This window comes from Bison bison, unplaced genomic scaffold (assembly GCF_000754665.1).
Source record: "Bison bison bison isolate TAMUID 2011002044 unplaced genomic scaffold, Bison_UMD1.0 scf7180017849187, whole genome shotgun sequence".
NCBI classification, from domain to species: Eukaryota; Metazoa; Chordata; class Mammalia; order Artiodactyla; family Bovidae; genus Bison; species Bison bison.
In genome coordinates, this window is record NW_011479760.1 from 3,990 (window position 1) to 12,363 (window position 8,374).

General features: G+C 43.3%; 1 pseudogene; it reads right to left on the bottom strand.

Annotated features, from left to right (window-relative positions):
- Positions 1-7,916: 7,916 nt before the first annotated feature.
- On the bottom strand, positions 7,917-8,374 carry LOC104993424 (annotated as a pseudogene).

The following is an 8,374-nucleotide window of genomic DNA, read 5'->3' on the forward strand; positions in this document are numbered from 1 at the left end:
AGGAATTTCCAACTGCAGTTATTTTGCTTTTAGTAGATAAATAATATCTACCCTGCTAAGTATAGTTTTTATTATTCAACTCTTTTACTTAAACTGTTTGACACTTGTTCTGCTCAAACTTTCTGAGCTGGAGGATGGAGATTCAGTATTGGTGTTGTCTCTTACTGGAAGCTTATGTCACAGAATCTAGTGAGTTACAGTTGTTCATTCAGGCAGTTGATTCCACCAGGCATCTCTGTTCCTCTGAGAATGCAGGGCAGTGAGACCCAGCCTACTAGATCAGGAGAAATAGTCTTCTTTTCTTGAGTGTAATCTTTCATTTAAACTTTTTATATTCACTTAGTGACTTCTTTTGGGTAGGCTCTGGGAGTTGGCAGGAGAAGGCAATGGCACCCACTCCAGTATTCTTGTCTGGAAAATCCCATGGATGGCAGAGCCTGGAAGGCTGCAGGCCATGGGGTCGCTGAGGGCCAGATACAACTGAGTGACTTCACTTTCACATTTCACTTTCATGCATTGGAGAAGGAAATGGCAACGCACTCCAGTGTTCTTGCCTGGAGAATCCCACGGACAGGGGAGCCTGGTGGGCTGGCTGCCATCTATGGGGTCGCACAGAGTTGGACATGACTGAAGTGACTTAGCAGCACCTGGGAGTTGGCGATGGACAGGGAGGCCTGGTGTGCTGCAGTTCATGGGGCTGCAAAGAGTCGGACATGACTAAGTGACTGAACTGAACTGAAGTGACTGACTTATTGGACAAGATTTGTCTCATTGTTCCTGTTGTGGCTGCAATTCATGATGATGTGAGAACAACAAAGTGAAGTAAAGAAAGCCAGAGGGGCTGCATCTCTATCACTTTCAAGACGTTAGATTTTTTTGTTTCTCTTTGCAACTTTTCTAGAAAGTAAAATTGCACAGTTTTTTTGTGGGCAACAAGAAAACAAGAGTAAGTCTCAATGTCATCAGTATGAAAGAAGGGAAGTGGTTTTCCCCTGACCCAATGACGTATTCTGAGTTAGCAAACTGCAGTGCAGCACAGCTGGGGACAAGTCTGAGGCAGAGGAAACGATGACAATATGAACAACAGAAAAGCTGGGACAGGGCTGCTTCTTACAGTCGCTACAAGAAGGACAAGTCCTTGATCTGTTGACTGCCGTCAGCTTTGTAAGACCAGCCTCCTAATTTTTCTTTTCTTTAATCAGCATGTGGTCAGCATAAGCGAGAAGGAAGAAGTCACACTCACCAGGTCACAAGAGACAGGCAATCAGAGCCCCAGTTGCTCAAACACTAATCCTCTCTGGCAGGGTTACGAGACCAGCCTCGCTGAGCATCTGCGTAGGTGATAAATCCACTTGGGCAAAGAGAATATGCTTTGAAACAACTAGAATGAAAGGGAATTAAATGATTCCAAAAGATCCCGATCTTAGTCTAACTAACAGTAGTTATGACATTAAAAATAATAACTGAATTTTATTGATTACTAACCCTAATGATCTCCCTAATATTCCAGCTCTTGATACTATCACATTGATGGGTTGGGTTTCTGTGGGCTTTTAAAGAATTTTTAAAATATTTATTTCATGTGTTTATTTGGCTGAGGCATGTCTTAGTCGATGTATGCTGGATCTTGGATCTTGGTTGCTTCGTGCAGGATCTTTACTTAAGCCACGGGAAGTCTTGCTTGCCATGCAGAACCTAGTTTCCTGACCAGAGATCCAGCTCAGGCTCCCTGCTTTGGGAGCATGGAGTCCTGGCCCCTGGACCATCAGGGAAGTCAAGGGGTAGGGTTTCAATGTATGAATTTGGGGAACACACACACATTCAGTCCGTAACACAGTAGTAAGAAGATACCAAGGTATTGTGTTTATGGCAAGGATTCATTAGGATCTATTTCATTCTTGATATTATTGAGGAGTAAGAACACATTCCCTGATGCTGCCCTCACTTTTTATGGCACATCCATCCTGATTTGATTACTAATTAAATGTTACAAGACTACCGTGGACATGATTACCAAGGACCTGCCAGACAAATTCCACAGACTATGTGTTTATCAAAAATGACAGTGACAACAACTACAAACTCCTTAGCCTTTGTGAGGGACTCACGCAATCCTTCCAACGTAGTTGAAACCGAGTTAATATTTTTGTTTCGAAGAGCCTCCTGCTAAGACTTTATTTGAATAAAACAATCTAATAATGAAATGGCAAGTTTTCAAAACCTAGTATGTCAGATTCCAAACTGCTTATGTAGACCGTCACACCTGCGCACACTGCGTGTGCTGAGCCCTCACTTAGTTTCCTGTTTTATTTCTAACACGAGATGCACCCTTGTTGTTTCATACCTCGATGCTACAAACCTCTTGTTTCCATCAGTTCACATCTACCTCCAATTCTAGATAAGCTGATCGATTTACAACATGTCTGATTATTTTGTATAATAAGCAAAATGAAATTATCAACTGGTAGTTCTTACTGAAAGTCTAAATGTGATTGACAAAATTAATAATTCTAATAATTACAAAATAATCATATTTAACTGTCCAAGATGATTCATATAGATTGTTCAATGAATCCTCAGCATAAATTGGGGATACATGATGGACAAAATCCTTATGAGTTGTGACCGCAGCAGGAGATTGGATTACAAACATTTCAGTGAATCCTCTATAGAAAACACCAAGTTGATGGCTTTGTGAATGTAAGTAAAAAAACTACTTAATGCTTTTGAGAGGGTAACAGACAGGAAGGCCAGGGGTTTCCAAACAGAGGAAACAGGTTGCAAGTGTCAGACACTTTCTTTGTCTCTCTTCAGCAGCAGGAGGAAACAAACTAGTCTTAGATTTGTTCCCCTTCTCCATACACATTTAGAAAGAGGTTTGTCTTAAACTTCTGTGTTGCCATAATGACACCTGGTTCCACCTGAACTGAACTTTTCCCCAACCTTGAGCTAACCAATGCATTTTTCTAATGGAAATGTTTGTCTTAAGCTGATAATGTACTGTGTATTTACCCTAGACTCTGTGTTCAAGTCAGTTCCACCTAAAGGCTCAGAACCGACTTGACAAACCAGTATGTTACACTCATACAGTGTTCTCCTAATCTGTGTTAATGATACTGTATATTTGTTTGGAAATCTGCCTTTCTTCAAGATTCATGTCAATCGTGTTATGGCCAGGGATGACTCACCTGGTGCCAATGTTATCTCATGCATGTTGTGGTTGAGGGGCCTGGTGTCATTCTCTGAGTTTTGAGATATTTCCTTTGTCTAATTAGCAGACTGCGATGGCACCCCACTCCAGTGTTCTTGCCTGGAGAAACCCAGGCACGGGGAACCAGGTGGGCTGCCGTCTATGGGGTCGCACAGAGTCAGACACGACTGAAGCGACTTAGCAGCAGCAGCAGCAGTAGCTATATAACATCTGGCTGAAGACTAGCACAGGGCACTCTTTCTGCCCCCTTCTGATGTCAATGTCAAAAGCTTTCTCTATCTCTTTTATACTTTAATAAAACTTTATTACACAAAAGTTCTCAGCGATCAAGCCTCGTCACTGGCCCTGGATTGAATTCTTCTTCTCTGGAGACCAAGAATCCTGGTGTCTTTCGTGGTTCAGCAACAAACTTTTGCTTCCAAATTATATGAATTTGGGAAATGATAAAAAGAATAGAAGACGACCTAAGCTAACCGGTGAAATGTGAGGGATGGAGCAGAGCCTCCCCATTGCCATCAGCAGGGAGACCAGAGTCCAGAAATTCAGAACTTCACCTGGGCCTCTGTGAAACAGTTCAGGTCCTGCACCGAGCTCGGGAGCCCTCCAAACTCCTTTTGCTGCGCCCCAGCGGCCGGGAGGGGGCGGCCGATCTCTCAGTAACTGACTGACCGGCACCGCCCACCCAGCAGAACTCGCCTCCAGGTACAGCGCTGCCAGCTGGGGCTTCAGATCCAAGGGGACAGCAAGCGGGTCGCCGTGGGCAGGAGCCGCGACAGGAGCGAGGCGTCGCCGGGGCCCAGGGAGAGATAGGGGCCGCGGGAACAGAGAGGAAACTTCCTTTTCGGGCCCCACTGCCCATGCGATCTTTGCCGCGTCGCTCAGAGCCTTTGATTTCTGCACCTCCAAATTCTAGATAAGCTACCATTGTGTCCATCCTCCCCTTCCTGGGAGAAGATTTTAGCCAGAGCGGTTCCACCGATGCCCTTTTATGCCGCGATTGACGGCTGGAAATCACAGCATGTTGTGGTATGTTTTCAGATTCAGAATTGTTGTGGAGTGAGTGAAAGTCGTTCAGTCGTGTCTGACTCTTTGCGACCCCATGGACTATACAGTCCATGGAATTCTCCAGGCCAGAACTGAAGTGGGTAGCCTTTCCCTTCTCCAGGAGACCTTCCCAACTCAGGGATTGAACCCAGGTCTCCCTCATTGCGGGCAGATCTTTACCAGCTGAGCCACAAGGGAAGCCCTTGTTTATGGGGAAAAGGAGTAATTCAGGGAAAGGGGAAAGGTATCTACAAGCTGGACGGGAATCTACTAGATATTGGGACCCTCCAGTGGGAAGCCTTGGGGACAAAACTGAGACTTAAAAAGAAGCTCCTAGGTAAAGGGAAAATTATTTCATTTAATATTAATATAAATGGTTATTTTCTCCTGTAATATTAATTGGTTGGAAAATGTTTTAAAATGTTTAAGTCTTCAACTCACATCAAATTCAAATGTTTTCCTTATGCCACAACAGTACTTTAAGTTCCTGGCTTTAATGGAAGCAAAATCATCAGTAATGTTTTCAATATTACTTCTCTGTATATCTCTCTTCATCTGAGCAAAAGCCATATTTGACAAACTTATGACCTAGTAACTACTTTGAATAACTCATCTCAGTTTACAAAATCCTTTTTTGTTTTCATTTCTTTTAACCAAAGGTCATCTATTAAGCATTTTTTTTTTTAGTCAGTTTTTCATTGGAGAGTTTCATTACCTTTTTCAAACTGTCTTCTCATATGGATAAGTTGTTTAAAAAATTGCAATTAAAATGCTTTTGATTTCAGCATAATGTGTGCTCAGTAGACACCAACTGTGAAATAGGCAGTTGGGCATATGATTCCAGCATGCATCTTTGGAAGACATCACCATCAAGATAGATTTTTAAAGGCCTGAAAACTAGAGCAAGTCATGACCTAGTTCATTGGTTTGAACAGAAGACAGTTCTGGGCCCTGAACACAGGAAAACCACAAGTGTCTTTGTCACAAATGAAACTCAGACTGGATACCGGCCAGATGGCAGGAGTGCAGTGTGAGTGTGGAGCCTGGGATCTGGTTGAGGGCCTTGCAATCTGTGTGTCTTCTAGCTGGAGATCACGGAGTTTGACTGAAAATGAATGATGACCTTCTTTACGTGAGTAAAGTGACAGTGCAAGAGCAGTGGGTGCATCTGTGTGGATCAGAAATTCACAGGGAAGCCGTGCTTGCAGTGGATGTGATGGCGAAAGGCTATCCTCTATCCTAGTGCAGCGGTCTTAGAACCAATGTCTCAGCTCCACAGCTCTTCTCCTCAACTCTACTCTGTGATGCTGGGGCTATAGTTCCTTCCAGTACATTTCTCCTTTGCCTGCAGATTGTTTTTCTTTCCCATACTAGTTCCAAGAGTGGACTAGAAGGCTGGAAGGAATTTTCTGTTTTCCTGACTGGAGTATGACTGATAACAACCGCCATGAATTAGGAAAAGAAAAACTAATGGTTGCTGCTAGATGCTATGTGTCACCAGTCAGATTGGCAAAAAGTAAAAAGGATGATAAGATCCTGTTTTGGTCAATGTGTGAGAACATATAGAGCTTATATGGTCTTGAATATGGATTAATGTAGCCACTGTTGTCATGGACAGTTGGCGGTATGCATGTGGAAGGCTTATTTATTTTGACCGATAAAATTGACTTCATGGCCTCTTATTCAGAGAAAGACTCTCACTTGGGTATGACACCTGCATACACTTATAGCAGTCTCTCCTCTAAAGGCAGTAATTTCTGAGAAGCACTGACTCTAGGAGGTGACACTGCTGGCACTTAGGGACTGAAGTCTTCACGGAAAACAACTGGGATCAAACCTAGGACAGCCCAGGGCTGGAGAGCAGAGCCTCACCCTGCATGGCCCTGGCTCTTTTCTTCCTGCCTCTGCTTTGCTGCTGAAAGACTGAAACCCAACAGTGAGTTGAGAAGGTAAGTTTAGAAATGTCTTCAAGAAGTAGTAGAGTAGTACTCAAACTAAAGAACAAGAAACATTATTAATGGGTCATGTGTGTGATTTTCTGCAGTCCTATGAGATTTCTATGATTTCCCTATTATTCATTTTTATAGTAGATCAAAGCATTTTCTACTAATCCTTCTTTCTCAAAGAATTTCTATGACCTCCTCAGAATACTTCTAGAAGTCTGAGATACCGAAATTATAATTGTTTTCAGCATTGAGCACAGAAGAGTTTACAAACTAAGCCCTGAAACTAGCACCCAAGTTAAATATTTTTACCAAGGACCTAGCATCTTTCCCGTGTTACCTTCCAGTCACTGCCTCAGGCCAGCTGTCCTGTCTGCTCCCTGTGGGCAGCTACTCTGGGACACATTGTCCTGAACATTTCTGCCAGGCGCACTTTTATGCTTCTTGTAATATGGGCTCATTGATCCTAACAGTAATCCTGTCAAAAACTACTCTTATTTTCCCCATGTTAAAGAAGAGGATCAAGACAGCATGCGTGCCTGCGTGCCTGCTAAGTTGGTTCAGTCGTGTCCGACTCTTGTGACATATGGACTGTTGCCCACCAGGCTCTTCTGTCCATGGGATTTTCAAGAAAGAATACTGGAGTGGGTTTCCATTTCCTTCTCTTTAGTGTTTGTGATATATTGCAGGGTCACACTGCTGTTAAATAGCAGAGCTGCAATTCAAAGGTTTTGAAATTTCTAGAACTCTCCTTTCACTTGTGCTCTCTTCCAGTGATTTCCACTCAGAGAAACTTTGAACCAGAAACCATCACAGAACAGAGCTCCTGTGTTGGGGGCAGTGAGAAGATTGTGTAAGGGAGTAGATTGTTCAGTAAAGCAGGACTGAGGAGAAGGTGGGAGGAAGAGTAACAGGTGTTGGGATCAGCCACTCAGCACCACATGTTGGCAACTTTTCTGGAGGAGATGTGTCTTCCCCCCAGATACTGACACCAACAGTTCGTTGCTGACTGGGTATAAATTAGTTTATCTGTGACTTCAGGACTAATCATTTTCCACAGTTTCAGAACTCCTTTCTACCTTTTTTTTTTTTTTTCCTTTGGAGGGGTGGAATCAAGGGCTGCCCTCTCTAGCCTGCAGAATCGTAGTTCCCTGAGCAGATATCCATGGCACCTGAGCTTCCTATACGGGAAGCGTGGAGTCCAAACCACTGGACTGCCAGGGAATTCCAGGAATTCCACCTTTTGACAATCAAGTCCTGAGAAGTAATAGAGCCATTCCATAGTATACATGGACAAATGCTATTCCACAATAGGTTTATGTAGACAAAATAAAGATTTACGTCTTCAGAATGAAGAAACAAGTTTACCTTCATAAGAATTTAATAAAAACAAATTAGAAGATTAAGAAAATGAACATGTTTTCTAAAGTTTATTACAATGTAAAATATTTTATATGAAAATATAAATATGATGAGATAAAATAATAAATGAAAATATGTACATAAAGAAACTTAAAAATAACATCAGGGCAGTCATGGCTATGCACTGATTTCTGTGCAGCTGAATACTTTTTATAACTACTTTCTTATTACTACTGAGAAAGTATTTATTGATTTAATTCAATAAATATTGTGGCTAAAGCAGAATTCAGAGTCTCTTAAATGGCTGCAGGTGCGCGTACAAGGGTGATGTGGCATCTTAGTCAGTGAGAGTCATGTCAAGGTGAGTTCAGGTCTCCATCCACCATCTTAACCTTTCTTGCAAGTTGGTTGATGAAGACAAGGATCTCATGATTTCCATTATGACGATTTCCCAGGCGCAGTCGCTGTATTCCTTCTCTTTCAGGTAGACATGGATGCCCTGGAAATACCTCTTCACGGCCAGTGTGGGGCCCGTCCTTCCCAGGGCAGAGTCTTCCTCTCCCGTCACTGTGCCCAGGCAGGCGTCCAGGTCATCCAGCTGCTGATGGAGTCCAGTGCGGAGCTGCTCCAGGAGGGTGGTGTCCCAGGCAGCAGAGGAATGCTCTGTGTGGAAGAGGTTGAAGGACTGCTGGAGCATCTCATGGAGCACAGAGAAGGCCTGGGCCTCGTGGAGCTGGCCGCCCTTCACCATCTCCTGGGGGAAAGCGAAGTCTTTTCTGTCCTGCAGACAGAAGCGAGGGGAGAGTCTCCTCAT